Source organism: Aythya ferina (genome assembly GCF_964211825.1).
Source record: "Aythya ferina genome assembly, chromosome: 3".
Classification (NCBI taxonomy): Eukaryota; Metazoa; Chordata; class Aves; order Anseriformes; family Anatidae; genus Aythya; species Aythya ferina.
The window spans coordinates 55,277,743-55,294,399 of NC_140298.1; the positions used below are offsets into that span (position 1 = coordinate 55,277,743).

Below are 16,657 nucleotides of genomic sequence, written 5' to 3' on the forward strand. Positions count from 1 at the left end.
ATAAAAAATAAATGGTAAGGCAAAAGCAGACGGTATGAAGCAACCAAAATTTTCAGCTTCAAAGTATGTGTAAATCTGCATCCATGATTCTGAAGTTGTGTTTATGATTTTTACATCAACCCTTGGGTTTTCATGAAAAATTGGTAACACAGTGCCTCTCTTAAGGAAGTTCATAAAGCATACAGTATTTATGAGGGTGAGGTATGGAAACACAAAAAGCAAGAGCACAAGGAAGAAAATAAATTTAAGAAATATACAGAAGAAACAGGTTTGCATAAAGGCATTCCCTAAGTTCTTTTTTCTTTCTTTTTTTTTTTTTTTTGGTGTTGTGTTTTGTTTGTTTTTAAATAATCCTTGTGAATATGTGGTATTCCTGCCTATAAGCAGCTAACCCAAGAAATAAGAACACTGTGTGCAAACTTCTTAATGTAATGCTGAAAAATATTTCAGTCCTGACCTGTGTTTCTCCTGCTCCACGTCTTCTTACGAGCAGACAGATGGCTAATTGTGCAGGAGTGCACAGTGACAGGAGAACACCAGCAATTCACGCTGAGGGCTGGTTTCACTTGAGGACCAGGGTTGACATCCAGATCTTTAGAAGAAAAAGAGCTAGTTTATAAGCTCATGGGGACAAAATAAATATATTTACTGAACTATCCAACTGTCTTATAGTATGTATTCAGAGCAGCCTTCAGTACCACTGCAGAGGAAGTTGGCAGATGAAGCACAGCATCAGGCTTGGAGATAGAAAATCCAATTCAAAGCTTACAGGAGGTTGATTTGAATACTGGTTAAAATGACATGTTCGCTAACAGAATTTAATTATGTAAAAGAATTTTAAAAGGAGCCAAATGCTGGTTTTGGAAGGAGAGAAAATACAGCAGTTGAGCTGCTTGCTAGCTCTCGGGTGAGTTGAGTCTTGCTCTTTGACTGAGTTGGGTCATTTCCTGTATTTATGAAAGCTTTGATATTCCTGAAAATACAGGGCACCCTTAGCTTTGTGTACAGAAGGAGGCATGAGGAAGCTGGTTAAGCATTTCAGATCAATTTTCTGGTCTATTGGACAAGAAAGGGAAGCATTCTGCAACTATGATTTTGTTTCTACCATAGTTTCTGGTTTTATGGTAATAAGAAATAAGCTGGTTACTGTTGTGCCTTTCTTAAGACTTTGGTGTCTGAAATTCCCATGCTGAGAGTAAGTCCTCAGATCTCTTTTAGGAAAGATCTGGTCACTGAATAATGATTTATAGGATTTAGACACAGATATCCTGACAAAGTCAATGATCATTTGTCAGACTTAAGAACAATTATAGTAAGAGCCTTGCATCTGAGAAACAGAAGATGCTTCAAAAATATTGATTGAGCTAGCTTCACAGATTTATGTGAGGGGTATTTTTCCATTTAGAGAAGAGGAAGTGAAGAAATCGATCAGTTTGCACAAAGTTTTGCTGTAGTTCTTTGGCAAAAGAATAGGCTGGGAAGATAGATCCCCAGATATCTGGTCATCTCCTTCAGCACAAGTCTGATTTTCGACCTTACCATTTACTTCTGCAGAAGATAAAATGATTCTTTTTTTTATTTCACTTTTTGGTTATTCGGTAGGTCAGGCTTAACCTAGGACAAGACTGACTGTTGCATTGACACCACAGTGTCCTGTATTTGTAAGGCCAGAGCCTGGCCACAGTTCAGTAAATGGCAGAAGTCCCACTGGCAGTGTGGCCAGAGCTCCAGTTAAAAATCCCAAATTAGCACTCATGTGATGACATTAAGGCTGATCAGAGGCACACTGCACATTTCAGAGATGTTGATATCACATGTTGGGGCTGTCACATGTCTTGGACTGTGTTCATGTGGCTCTGCAGAGGTGGGGACACTTGGGGAGCTCCTGGGGAGTGATGACTGGCATTTGGGGCTTCAGGAGATACAGGTTTCTGGAGGATGGTTCTGAGGACATCGCAGGGGCTTCTTGCACATAAGTGTTTCTACTTATTTTCTGTTCTTATCCCTTACTAAACTACAAGTTTTATTACCTGCTCAATGTTTAGAATGCTCTTTCTCTGCAAATGAAATATGCTCTCATCTCTTTGGCTGTGCCCACATTCCCTTCTTAACTACAGAAACAAATCAATTCCTGTGATGTTACCATTGCTTTAGGGACCCAGCAAATATTTATGAGCTCTTTTTTTTTTTTAATTATTATTATTTTTTGTGGGATACCATGTCTTTAAGGATTTCAGTATGTATTTCATTACAGAATGAAATATTATCTATCAACTTTTATAATTATTTTGCAGTGCTAGAAAAGCCTTTAACATGGCCCAGAGAAAAATGTACGTCTGATTAATTTCAAAAAAAGAAATAGCAAAAAAATAATTTATTATTGCCGTGGTGCCCATAAAGCATGGTCTGGGACTTCAGACTCAGCCACTCTGCCTATATGTCTGACCTGAAGTAACAAAGGTGGTCTGGTAACAAAGGTTAGATGGTGAGCTGTTGTCACCTGGCAATAGCCTGGAATCAAGGTTTTCTGTGGAGAAAAGTCTGTGGACAGAAGAGACCTCTTGGTGACAGCCCAATATGTAGGGTTATGTATCCTGTGAGTGTGTTTCCAGCTGTGGGCTTCACTGGGTACCTCTGAGTCCACCGCTCAAACAGGTCCCCATGACTGTCCCTCATAAGGGCAGTCAGGCTCAGATTAAAGTTAAAGCCCTGAGTAACCTGGCCTGAGCTCTCAGCTGACCCTGCTTGGAGAGGAGGCTGGGCTGGAGACCTCCAGGGTTCCCTGTCACCCTGGGTGGCTTGGTACAGCCAGGCACATTCCCCTGAAAACCCCGCGTGAGCTAGTCAGAGAGGCTGCATAAGAGTGGTAGCAAACTTGGCTCATTTTCATCTGATTCAGATCTAACTCACCAAATTATGATGCCTTCCAGTGCCGGGGGAACACACTACCGTCATGGGCCAACGCTCAGCAGCAGGAGCATCTCCAGGGCCATTTTCAGAAGTGGATGATGTCTGGATGGGCCAGGAGGAGAGCTGCTGTGCCCAGCCCATGCCACTGGGTGTCCTCATGAGGCCAGCTACATTGGTCTGGGGGCCTTCGGAGGTGGTACATGTTGCAAAACACTCGGGAAAGGGATTGGGCTGGTGTTTTATTTGTCGTTGGGCGATGGCCAATATCAAATTGACTCATATAGTACATCACCCGCCGAGAAACCCAGCCACAAAATTAATTGGCATGAATATGAAATGTATACTTCTCCTAATCAGCTTCAGCGAAGATTATATCCAAAGGCCCTTTTTGCGGTCATTCACAGAGCTTAATTGCTATAGTTAATATTACAATTAAAAAAAAAGGCCTGGGAGGAGAGCTGAATATTAGGCTCATGATGAATGATAATTATCACTTTGTGTAGATGGGTGAAAAACGTTTCTAATTAAATTATTCTTGTAGCATAAATTAATAGTGTGATCTGGATAAAGCGCTTTTGATTTCCCATTTAGAATATTTCTAAAAGTGCCACGTTTGTGCCAGAATTTCAGCCTGTAGGTCAACCTGCCTTTTAAAAATACCTGACTTTTCAGTGAATTTAGTTGCTTATCACAGCTTTCTGCAGTGATGTTCTGCAATAATGGGATGGTTCAAACATTGCACAGAGAATAAAATCAACTATGCAACTAATAGTTCTGTGAGCTGGGGAATTCATAGCATAATTGGCAGGGTTTCATAGCATAACTGTCACATCTTATTCCTATAGCAATTTCATCTCTGTCTGAGGATTTTTGCAAGACACAAGCCATTAAGCTAATAATCTAAAAACAGGAAAGCTCATTAGCAGCTCTAGGGAAGGGGGTGAGATGGGTGCTGAAGGTGCCGGTCATTAAGGTCTGAGAGAAAAGGAAGCGTGAAAGTTGCTAGGAAGAATTACTCTACATGCACTCTGCCTGTGCTCGGGAAAAATCCCATCATTTTTGTATACCTAGCATTTCTTCCTCATCAGTGAGAGCCACAGTGAGTAAAGCAAACAGGCCGATGTAGCGGGCTCAGCTGAAAGTGTCAGCCTGCACTTCAGGCAGTGGATTACGGATAATGACTCTCAGATGACCAGTAGCTCCGTGGCCTAATATATACAGCTTACTTGTTAGGTGTTGACAGCAGCCTTTTCCAGCAGGCCTCGGTAGACATTCATTTTAAGTTTCGAAAGCAACTGTCCCTGCCTGCAACAGGCCGTTTTTGAAGGTTGTAAGTGGGAGATAGATGGCCACTTTCTGTCAAGATAATGGGAATTTTGTGTCAGAGCCCTCTCCGTGCATACGGAAGACTGTCCCTGGGATTTTCTGCATGCATGCCCTCTCGTGTATGCAGTACATTAGCGCTTACTGTATATATCAAAATTCGGCACTGCTGTATCTCTCTAAACATTGCATTAATCCATCTGTCTGTCACCATAGTAACAAGGCTCCCTATTGATGACTGAAGACGAGCTGAACCATTACAACTAAATGTGCATGGTTAAAAAGAAGTGCGGAAGCTCACTTGGTGTGAGCTACAGGGACACTGTGGACATATGGTAGAAAATGGGCTAATTAATGTTCTCTATGCATTATTTTTATTCATGGTCATCCTAAATAAAGCCTATTGCTAAAACAGTCCTTAAATCTGATCTTTGCTTGCTCACGTCTATTTATTACAATTTCTGAAGAAGTCAACATTAAAAAATGTGTATTTTTTCAGAAGTTTACATGTTCTGTGGTACAGATTTCTCCCAGAGGGTGGAAAGATGAAATGAATAACTTAAAGATCCCAAGTACAAAGCAGACCAGAAATGTTGCTGAATATTTCACGGCACATATTTTCTCTCTCTCTCTCTCTCTCTCTCTCTCAATTCCATGCTTGTAACATTGCCAAAGTAAAATCAGTAAAGTGCATGCATTCATTAAAGGATCAATGTCTAACTGAACACTGGTAGTTAGTTGGACCTGAGATTTTTTTGAGAACCATAATGTTGTGGAAACTCTGACATGAATTACTGTACTTTGTAAATCATTCTTAGACAATGAATTTCCATTTTTTATTACTCTGGCGCCATGCATGCTATTAATGGTAGACTCGAGTCTATAATTCTATTAGGCTATAAAGAGGTCTTTGGTTTTAGACCAGAAATAAAGCTTAAAACTAACCACTGGCATCTCATCTCCTTCTGCGTTTGTTGGACAAGGCTTTTTGTTCTCTAGAAAAATGCTGTGTATTTTTTGACCCTCTGCAGACCTTCTTTTCTAAGCCTCTCTGCTTTGCTCACAAAGTTAACACTTAAAGACAGCTACAAAATAGATAAAATGAGTGACTAGAGAAAGAAACAGGAATACTTAATTTTAGAAGCGCTTTGCTGCATTCACAGAGCTGAAAGTATGATTAATTTATTTTTTTTTAATGTCGGGATTTCCATCTCTTTGAAATCTGTTTTAAGCTATGGCCCTGTTACAACAAGCCCTTGGGTCAGGATGTGGCTGACCAGGCCATTTTATCTGCCCCACAGAAGCCTCGTTGGTCAGGAGGTCAGCTGGGGGCATAGCTCCCAGCATGAGGGTGCAGGCTGCGTACACTTGCCCACATGCTGGATGTGCCCACGTGTATCAGGCACATTTTATGACATCTGGTGTCATGCCAGGCAAACACAGGGATTTTGCTCTGTTAGAGGGTATATGAAACCCCAGAAGGTCTAAGTCAGCTGGACCTATTTGACAAAACAGAAAGGTGCAGAAACTTCCAACCAGCCTAGGGTTTCTGATTCACAGCTGACATTTCAAGTGCATTCTGCTCAGCAAGAGGGAGGAAACAAACAAAAAACCTAACAAAACCTGTTCAGGTGAAGACAGGTGATCTCTTGAACTGATAGGAAAGACTACTGCTGCCTGATATGAAGTAGAGGAGAGTTGCAAGGAAGAAGGAATAACTGAAGAGAATCTTCCTAGTTTTATCTGTGACAGAAAATTAAACATTAATTCAGAAATTTATAAATTCCAGGGTCGTAGCATTCGCTGCTCTGGATGGACAGGGACATGACTACCTTATCTGGCCTCAGATATCTTTGGGGGCACAAAAGTAGCACCTAGACACACAGATGATGTCTACTGGTGATGTACACTATAATCTAGTTTGCCTTTGCTCCACGTAGCACTCCACCTCCATCCCTGGGTGCAGCAGGCCCTCCAGGACAGCAAAGAGCTACAGCCACAGCCACAATTTCTCAGAGTTCCTCTAGCAAGCTAAGCTTTCAAATGTTCAAGCAGCAGTGTAACATATGTTCCCCTGAAAAAATGAATTTCAATCAGTTTATTATATAAACAATCTTACAGTACAGTCAAATGGAGTTGCTAGGGATGGGAGGAACTTTGGTTTATACTTACAAAAATATACATTTTAGTAACTTTTAAATTAAGTTGTTAACCATTGGGCTACAATACAAAATTTAAAAGCCTTACCAATTAAAAACTTTAGTATTCCCTCTCTAACTCAATATTGAATAAAGCATATCTTTAAAAAAAAAAAAAAAAAAGTGTTTTTAATAATTTTTAGAAATTACAAAATCTGTGGTTTCCTTTAAGCTGAATTTTGCAAAATTTCACTCTCCAGTGAATTCCTTTCTCTCTTGAAAACTCTTGAAATCTAAAAACTTCCTTCAAACCATACCATTGCAATAAAAACTCATTTCAAATCCTGACCTAGCACAAGAGAGTTATGTCCTTGCCAGCTGTATTTCTGTCTTCAAGCTATGCAGTACTTACGTCCTCTCACTACAGATGGGAGAAATTTGAGTGTCTATAGGAGGCATGCTTCTGCCCTGCCCATACGTTTGGCTGCTATTCATCTGAGATGGTGCTTGTTCACATCCATTTCAGTCCTCTGCCACTCAACAGAGAGAAGGGATTTCATGATCAAAGATTTTATTCAAGCAACACAGTACTGCTCTTTGTGTACTTGTTTTTTGGCCAGCTGGGATTCCTGCTGCAGCATTCCTATGTTTCCAGCTGTCTAATGCTGATTCCCTCTCCCAAAATTTAATTTTATCCTTGTGCTGTGTGAACTGTACTCCAAATGCACACAGAGGCATCTTTGGTGCATTTCAGGTAAATGTTCAGGCTAACAGCTCCTGGGGATATTGGTCAGGACTTCAGGACCTAAGTTGCCTCTTCCCACCTGGAATAGGAGCTTCTGCTTCCACAGCATCTCCCCAGGCTGCAAATTGCATGTTCTAGGCAGGTACCAGGTGAGGACTTGAGGGGCTCTTTGCATTGCTTTCCCTGATCTCAGTTCCAGGGCTGACATCCTTGAGTGGGATGGCAGGGAATATGGGCTGCTTTGGTCCAGAAGGGGTACGGGGTGGGCAGCAAAGCAATGGGATACCGTCCACATGCCTGAGAACTTGGGTTTTGTTCATATAAGAGCCTTGACCACAAGCTTTGATGCTGGCCTGTGCAAAGAGCATTCCTGAACCTGCCACCTGCTCAGAGATAGGAGGAAAGTTAAGATTATGATGGTTAAGGAGATGGAGAGTTGTATACTTGAGGTGGGTTGGTGTGGAGGAGAGAATGTGGTGCTTTTCATGACTTTGAGAGTGGGTGGGAAAAGAAAGTGGGGGTCTTTTTGTGCAAAGAGGTGCTTTTGTGTTCCTGAGGAGGAGCAGAGGAAGGAAGGAAATTTGTGCTCAGGACTGCTTGGAGGCAGCAGCAGTACTGAGATGGATATATATGGACTGAAAGACATACACTCATGGGAATAATCCATATCTAAGAGTTCACCACCTCTTTCATACAGAGATACATCAGGTCACAGGGGTTCTTGCAGACTGTAGGAACTGGCTTCTGATGAGAGAAAGCAGGCCACGTGGGCAGCGAGCTGAGGTCACGGTCACTTGCGACACTGCACATGTGCAGCTTGGCTGGGAAGGGGCACTTCATCCAAGATAAAAATGCTGCAATGCCTGAAATAAACACAGGCTTCCTGGCTTTGCAGAAGCCCAGGTTCTGCAAAGGGGGAGAGTGCCAGCTACCCACTTTGGAAGAGTGAAGAGCTGAAAATGACAATGATAGCTTCTCTCCTACTGCAATTATAAGCACCATAGAGAGGCAGCTGCTGGGAGCGTGAATCTCATCTTTTGTTCCCTGTAACAGGGGAATCCACACTGGGCAAAGAGCTGACAACATTTTCAGTGTTGCTGAAGAAGGTTGTATGGGAATACAGGCATTGGGCAGTGGCCTTGAAGATCTTGACTGCAAGCAGACCCACCTTGGATCTGCGAAAGCTGAACTACAGCAGCTGCCTCCTGAATATGCATGGGTGCCCAGATTGCTAGCGCTGAATGGCAGGTGCTAACTCAGACAGGAATCTTACATGTGGCTTCCTCTGGCCAAGAATTCTTGATTATCTGCTGCTCAGCTCATATACAGAGCCCAGATATAGAGCCCAGCTATATGGCACGGTGCTGTGAAGACTGTTGGTCTCCAAGATGCAAAACCTCATAAGTCATGAAGCATTGGTTGTTGTCCTCAAAACAGTAAATATGTCCTCAAAACAGTAAATAAATGAATAAATATTCTACTTCATGTAAACGTAGAAGCTTTGGCAACATGTGGAGAGGTGACATCTGAGGATGACTTACCTGGACCTAGCAGGCTTGGAAGAGACCTGAAATGCTGTCATGTTTTCCTGAGCTGTTGCACAAGGAGAAGGTACAGTGGCACCTGCAGCAAGGAAAACAACAGCAGGTGGGGTGTGCTCACAGTGTGTGCTATGCAAAGGTTACCAGTGTGTGTTAGGCTTATTCTGAGCAATATGTTGTGGTTAGGTACTGTGGTTAGAGCAGACAATTGCTGAGTGTTCTGCATGGTGCATAATAAAGCTGTGGTAGGTAGAGAAAAAGCTGGTCTGTACCAGTTGGCCTGGATAAGAATCACAAAAAACAGGGGCTAAAGCAGGTTCTCATGAACACCATGAGCTACCTCTTCATGCCACTGGTAATTTGTTCCTTGACAGCATTCATGTAGACAACTCCTTCTGGTGCAGTTACTTCCGAAAGTGGAGAAATGCAGTTTTTTACAGATGATATACCTCCAAGATTTTCTTTTATGTAAGTTATTCCTAACAATCCACCTGCAACTTATCCCACGGGCTCCAGGTGCTTAATATTTCCTGTCTTTATGTCATCAGCCCCTACTCCTCAGCTCTGAGCAGCCACCTGAAGCTTCAGCCAGTGGCTTTACCACCTCAGAGGCACACAGGGCTGACATTGTTTGCCTGAAGGACTCAGACTTCTCATTACGTGTGTTTGGAAACTTCCTTCTTCTATGCATGCACACAGTTTATAAATTTCTACAATCTATTGAAGTTGTCACAAAGTTATCTCAAAGTTAAAAGGGGAGCCTATTTACTAGTAAATGAAGCTCTCCAAACTCAGACATTCACACAAGCAACCTCCTCCTGCAGTGTCGTCCGTCCCCTCCGTCCCCCCCCCCCCCGATGTTGATGGTCACTAGAGGTTCTGTGGCTGAGAGACAACTGATGTAGGATGTTCCACTTCATTTGCCCAGAGCTGAAGGGAAGGCAGGGCTGGGTGTAATCTGCTTAGCTGAAGTCATAGAATCACAGAATCACAGAATGGTTTGGGTTGGAAGGGATCTTAAAGCCCACCCAGTTCCACCCCCCTGCCATGGGCAGGGACACCTCCCACCAGAACAGGTTGCCCAAAGCCCCATCCAGCCTGGCCTTGAGCACCTCCAGGGATGGGGCATTCACAGTTTCTCTGGGCAGCCTGTGCTAGTGCCCTCATCATGAAGAATTTGTTCCCTATATCTAATCTAAATCTACCTTCTTTTAGATTAAAACCATTACTCTTGGCCTATCACTACACTTTATCATAGAGTCCCCCCTCATCTTTCTTGTTAGCTGCCTTTAATTACCAGAAGGTTTTTATAAGTTCTTCACAGAAAGTAGAAAGATTTCTCCAGTTTCTACTTACAAACACTTGTGCTACGAATGAATATGTGGATTTCACAGAGGGAGGGACTCTGGTTACTGGTAAGCAACTTCATTGCCTTTACATCAAATCTGAGTTTAAATTGTTCTCCCAGCTTTATTTTTTTCTGAAGCTAATGTTTCTGTTTTTATTTTGTTTTGTTTTATTTCTGTTTTATTCCTGTTAGTATTATAAAGCTTTCAAGTGTAATCTTTGCATATTATTTATTGCATGAATAATTTTCTTTAGAATTCTGAACGGATTTCTTGGATTTGATGCTTACAGTTTTATTGGTTTAAGATGTGATTATGTTACAGGCTGCCATTTGCTCATCAGAATTAATTTATATGAATGCTACTAGATTAGTATAAACTAATTACACAAAAAAATATAAACTCATTCTCCTATTTTGGTGTGAAAAGCAGATGTTCTAAAGCCTTTACAAATCATTCTCAAAATCTTGGTCAAAACTTTGTCTTAACCATATATGTAATCCCATGTCTTTTCCGTTCCATTTAGTTCGAAAAAAGAATTAATGGATAATAGTCTTACAGGAAAAAATAGAAATATGTCTTATGAGGCCAACTTGGGCATATCTGAAGAATGCAAGCTTCTGAGAACACTTAAAAGTGAGCCACTGTACTCATTGTGGTATGAAATAAACTTCTATGAATTGAAAAGGACATTTCCATCTGAAAAAGTTGCATTCAGTACTAGTATAAGTAATTGCTAAATTTCTGATGTCACAAGCTTCTGAGAAGAGCGAAGCCCATCCATTTATGTGTTCGCAGAAATACGTGAATGAACAATGTAGTAAATAAATGAACAAAGACACAGGGAAAATGTGTTTGTTTTATGTCTCTGACCACACTTGTATATCATCTGTGTCACATTTCTGTTAATTGTCAGACTTCCTTTCTCTACTGCAGTGTTGTCAGCCGTATGATTCATGAGTCATGTCTAGCCCTTTGTTGACAGAGCTCATTGAATATTCATATTTGAGAGTATAAAGTATAAGTTTCTTATTCCATGGGGGGTGGGGGAAAGGAGGTAGGCCTTCCAAATTCAACATTAATTTGGTCCTTACTGCACCCCTGTGTCTGTCACGGCTTATTGTCCTGAAAACAATAGCTTTCTGAGGTGTAAAATGACCTGTTCTCCCTTTTTATTTTTGCTCATTGTTTTATGGCAGAAGGTGGGGAAGAGAGATGGGTACAAAACCCAAGACCTTGCTGTTTGCTGGAGGAAAGTATATGTGGTGGGGGAAGGCAGGTGTAGAAGAGACATAAAACCAAGTTGAAGGCAGGGAAAGGAATACGGGAAAGAAAAGAAGGGAGTGAGAGAAAAGCAATGATATAATGCTGAATCTTCCCAGTTAATGACATTGAATTGTGACAATGAAGCATTAAAGAGATTTTCAAAAGCAGTTAGCTCCATTTTCAGATGGCCTAGTTAAGCATTCAATGATGCAGATAGCCCCCCTCTGGGATTTTCAGAAGTCTCTAATGGCCTAATTCCTCCAAGGAAAACTGTTATGCACTCTGTGTTACTCCGCATCAACGCGTTACAGATGTGTTCCACTGACAGCCATGGCTGCTTGAAGTGTGGAGTTCAAAACAGCGAAGCAGCCCACGACTGCAATTACAACAGAGGCTTTTCTCTAAATGAGCGTCATGCTCCGGCAGGAGCTGGGTGACAGTGCTTTCCTGCTCTACACTGCAGAACACGAGCTGCCTTTCCACAGCAATGCAAGAGGCTCTTCGCTGGGGCAGCAGAGAAGAGAAAGGAAGCAGCAGCCAGGAAACATGCACAGAGGTGGGGAGAAAAGGTCATAGATGAGATAAACTTGAGCATCTTTGTGGTTATGCTTTGATCTACCAAGAGTCTCGTCCCTTCTATAACCCACGGTAGGAAACAGGAGTTAAAAAAAAAACAAAAACACACCACCTGTAAAAGGGATATTATTTTAAGCAAGAGATATTATTTAAAGAACTCCAACCCAAAACATTTTTACTATTTTTATTGTTTTGGTTACTTAAAACAATTGTAGTGGACAGCACCACATTAATTACAGGAGCATTTGCAGGTGTGTACTGGTGGTGGTGGTGGTGGCTTTTGTTGGTTTCCTTTCTCAATGGACTCACACAACGGTATAAAGCATTGGTGAGACTTCCCCGCTCTCTCTAAAGACACTGTAACTTGCTCAAGTAAATAGGAAAAAGGGTAGAAGTTTCAGGTATAATTAAATTTTTAAAAGTTTCCTAAAAATCGATGAGAGAGAGAAAGACGATTAATGCCAATGCTGTGGGGAGAACTTGGTCACTATATATTGCCACCCTCAACAAGTCTTAATGATAAGCCTGAGCTTATCTAACAGTTCACCACCACCCAGCAGGGGAAGATCACGCTCTCCCTTCCTTTTCTGCTTTTAAGCTGTGTGTTGTCTCCTCTCACTTTTTGCCAGGACCTAGGGGATGCCCCTATGAGCAGGTCTGGCTAAGCCTGAAGTCCAGGGGCAGCCTAGCCCTATCCAACTGCTGGCTGCAGTCCTGCTCCCTGCCCCTTTGTTCTCCTCTTTCCTCTTTCACTTCCCTTTTGCAGGGCAATGTGTTCCTCCTGCCCCTCCCTTGTGACAGTCCTGGATGCTTTGTCATGTCCTCTGATGAGTAGTTCCAACATGATAAGGTGGCAGAAAATTAAGGGGAATTGAAAAAGAGAGAAAAAAAAAAAAAAAAGGGGGGGTATTTTTTCTGCTGATACCTCTGTGCCAAGACAGTTCAGCAAAAAGCCTGATAAGCAGTGGAGAGACTGCAAGCGAGAGGGTGGAAATACACGAGTGGGTGGAAGGGTCAGAGAAGAGGACAGGACAACTGCCACCCTTCACTGTCAGTTTCAGAGAGTGTTATTCTCCTCATCACAAGGTTATTGTGATGGGAAAGGAAATCTAGCTTCCTTGCATCCGTTCCTCCCACAGGCACTTGTTTCAATATTGAATGTGCTGCACAGGAGAAGCGAGGCCTATCTCCAAGACAAGGAATTTCCAGTCCGTGGAGGAGTCACCAAGAAAACAGAAAGCATATGTGCTGTGAGGAGCATACAGATGGGCATGACCCATGATCAAATGCTGACTTCTCTGAAAACTAAGCTCATTTCCTGTACGTATTGTGAAAAAGAAAAAAAAAAAAAAAAAAGTGTGGTTTTAAAGAGGAAGTTTACAGTACAAAAGGTAACGGTTTGGTGATCTGGGATTAGGATAGAGCTGTACAAACCCCGTTATTCGAGAATCAGTAAAATATCCTTATTACAGACCTTTGGGGGAGTGTATAGAAATTTCTGTATAGCACCGACCGATAAAACGGAGCTGCTCTGCTTCAAGCAATGACGAATGCAAGGCTCTTCACATGGCAGCAAAACTACAAACAAAATATAATTCACTCCACTACACTAATGCAGGATTTAAGATTTAAGGATTTAAGTAGGAAAATTATTTTCCTGGCTCATCATTTTATGTTCTCCAACACTGATAACAGTGGAAAGAGATTTTCCTCCTGTAACTTCACTCTCTTGGTCCTTTCTTTTTCTTTACTTGCATGTTATGTGAACTTCCCAAAACGAACAAATTTTTTGTCTTTCTTTTGCTCAAATTAGTGCAAGAAGGACTCTTAAATCGGGTTAAAATACCACGGTAATGACCACACACAACGCTTGTGTTTGTTTTTTCAGTTGGAATTGTAAGATTTTGAGGCTGTATCTCTTGAACTTTGGAAGCAGTTATTGATTGTGGAAGCATGCCCAATTCTGAAAACTTTTGGATTTTAATTGCATTTTTAAGGAGAATTATGATCATCTTCTGCTGGAATAAATGAAAATATCCATAGATTCTGAATTCTATCCAAAGCAGTGAAGCCATATGCTAAGAAGCCAAAGTTGTAAGTTGAAAAACTGTAGAAATATTCCAGATTCTCTATGATTAAGCCATTTCAGACATTCAAGTTATAAATAAGTATTTTTTCCAGTGCTTCAAAAGAGAAATTGACACATTGCTCTTTCAATAGCAAGACTTAAGAGACACTTGTAAGCTTTTTGAACCTGTTGAAGCTGATCTTGTCATAGAAGTAACAACCTCTGTTTACTTTTTTGATTCCTTAGATAGTGATTCTGATGTTCAGTGTCTCACTCTCACTTCTTATTTTTTATTTTTATTTTTTACTGTTCATCGTGCCGAATATCTAGTCTCTTAGGACTTACTGCACTGACAATTTTAAATTCAATGGTCATGAGTTGGACAGTTTTCTCTGGGAATGTGGCCTATCTGAAAAACAAATCTGTCATTTCAAAGAAAGTTAGTGCTATTGGTACTGAAGTTGTGTACGTAATTTCATTTTCAGTTTTCTTGACAAAAAAAAAAAAAAAAAAAAAAAAAACACAAAATTATTTTATATTTTGCAAAATATTTAGCTTACATTTTTTAGAGAAATATAATGATTTTAACAAAACTAAGCTTTTTTTTTTTTTTTTAAATAGATAATATTAAAAGTAGAAAACTGATCTATTTAGCTTCTCAGAGGAGTAATGGGAAAACAAAAACAAAATAACTTTTCCTCCAAAGCTGTTTGGCAACTTTTACGAAATTTAGTAATATTTCCAGTCTTACCCCAAATATTTTTAAGGAAATGAAGTACTTTCACAAAAGAAATGGTTGGTATTGGTAAGAAGCTAAAATTGCTTGGCTTGTTGGCCAAGCAGTGGTAGAGAGTTACTTTTGAAAAACATCAGTGAAAAATGAGAAAAATGTTTGTTGAGGGGAAAAAGAAGAAAACTCTTAGTATTTCCAAAAACTAATTGTGAAAGATTTGAAAAATGTCCCTAGAAACCATGTCTGTGGCAGTGCCTTGATGTCTTTCCATCTGTGAGAATATTGGATCTTTCAGTTCAATACCTGCTATTTCCTCCTCTTTTTTCATTAGAAGTATTGGTTTGGCAATGTAGGATGTGTGGAGTACAGACATCTTATGTTCAAAATTCTAAAATTTTTAATTTTGTGATTATTTAATCATTTAAATACCTGTTCTGATTATGTTTACACCATTGTCAAGCTAATTCTGTCATGAAACATGGCAACATACTGTACACATAAGGATGATTTTTCTCAGCAAATTAGCTGATGTTTTAAGACTTGCCCTTGTGACACCTCCACACAGAAGACAGGGTAAGAGAGAGGAAGTTTCAGTGGTAACAACTCTTTCATTGTCATTTTCTCAACAAAAAGATAGTTTTTTTTCTCTTCACTAAGTATCTGTTGCTGCACCATATTCTTCCATTGCATGAGATCAACCTCCGTCACAGATAAGAAATTGAAAAGTACATACCAGAACACGTGAGCCTACAAAGCTTTATGAATAGGGAACCTATTCGTTCTACCTACTGTGTTTATGATTTAATCTATTTGGTGCCTCAAAACGAGTTTCATTAACATTACGAATGAACTATAAAAAATGCTTTGAAAAATACCATCAAATGGTAACTATTAGTTGTATAAAATACCTTTGTACAGGAGATTTCAAGTGATATTAAAAGCAATTTTAAAAAGGTGTTGATGCTGTCTTAACATTATTTGCAAAAGGATCATACTCTGAATTCCAAGGCAGGACTGGTACTGATTAGGGAGTGGTACAGGCTTTCTGTGTGGAAAGTACCACGGGTAGCACTAAGAGCCAAAATACATTGCCTATTGAAAGTAGTAGAAGTTGGACTTCCACTCTTGAGTTTTACTTTTCAAATTATCTGTTCGGGCACTCCTCAGATTCTTTTACGTCTCTCAATTAGCTTTACAACCACAGTGTCTTAAACAAAACCCAAGTGAAATACCATGGAGTAGATAGCAGCTTGAATGAGGTGCTGGTATTGTTTGCAAATGTTTTGTTTCTGAAGAGTGTTTCTGAAATTAGCCGAGTGCTACCAATGAAGATAAGCCAACAATGACATTTTTACATAAACTGTTTGCTCTGTTTTCTGAATGCCTGAAATATTTCATAACCTCAGGAGAGAACAGAGCCGTTTCACATCATACAATCATTAATATTGTCAGAGTACAGATCTCCAGCAACGCGCTAATAAAAACCTGATGAAGACTGAAACGCTTGTCAGTGAATCACGTTTCTATCAGCAGCCTTCTTTCTGTCATGTATTGGTGCTGTATTCATGAAGACAGGAAGAAAGCTCACCAGTTATTCATAAAGAACATGTCAAAGAATGAAAGTTGTCGGTATGTGTAAGTTAGGAGGTAGCAGGCAAACTGCTGGCAGTAAGTGGGGGGGAGGAGGAGGGTATGGAAAGGAACAGTGCAGCAGCACCTACTGTAAATAAATAAATACAATAAATAAATAAGAAGGGGATGCCAAAGTTCCTTTGTCATCAGTCATTCTTTACGGATAAATAATTAGTTTATTGAATTAAAGGGATAAATATCTGCAACATTAGACGTGGAATTAAGAAACCGCTGCCCCCACACACCGCTGGCTTTTCGGTGTCTCCCCTAGGGCCAGCCCTCAGCCACGTGGGGCTGTGCTGTAACAGAGCCCAATTTATTTGGAAACGTGATGGGCACGCCTTGTGGCTGCTGGGGCTGCCGCGGCCGTGCCCAGGGC

At 40.7% G+C, this 16,657-nt stretch overlaps 1 long non-coding RNA gene across 1 annotated transcript; it reads left to right on the plus strand.

Annotated features, from left to right (window-relative positions):
• The first annotated feature begins 9,812 nt into the window (after positions 1-9,812).
• Positions 9,813-13,769, plus strand: LOC311433363. Its single transcript, XR_014690710.1, has 3 exons — positions 9,813-10,072; positions 11,535-11,825; positions 12,985-13,769. It is a non-coding gene; the product is annotated as an uncharacterized lncRNA (long non-coding RNA).
• Positions 13,770-16,657: the final 2,888 nt, after the last annotated feature.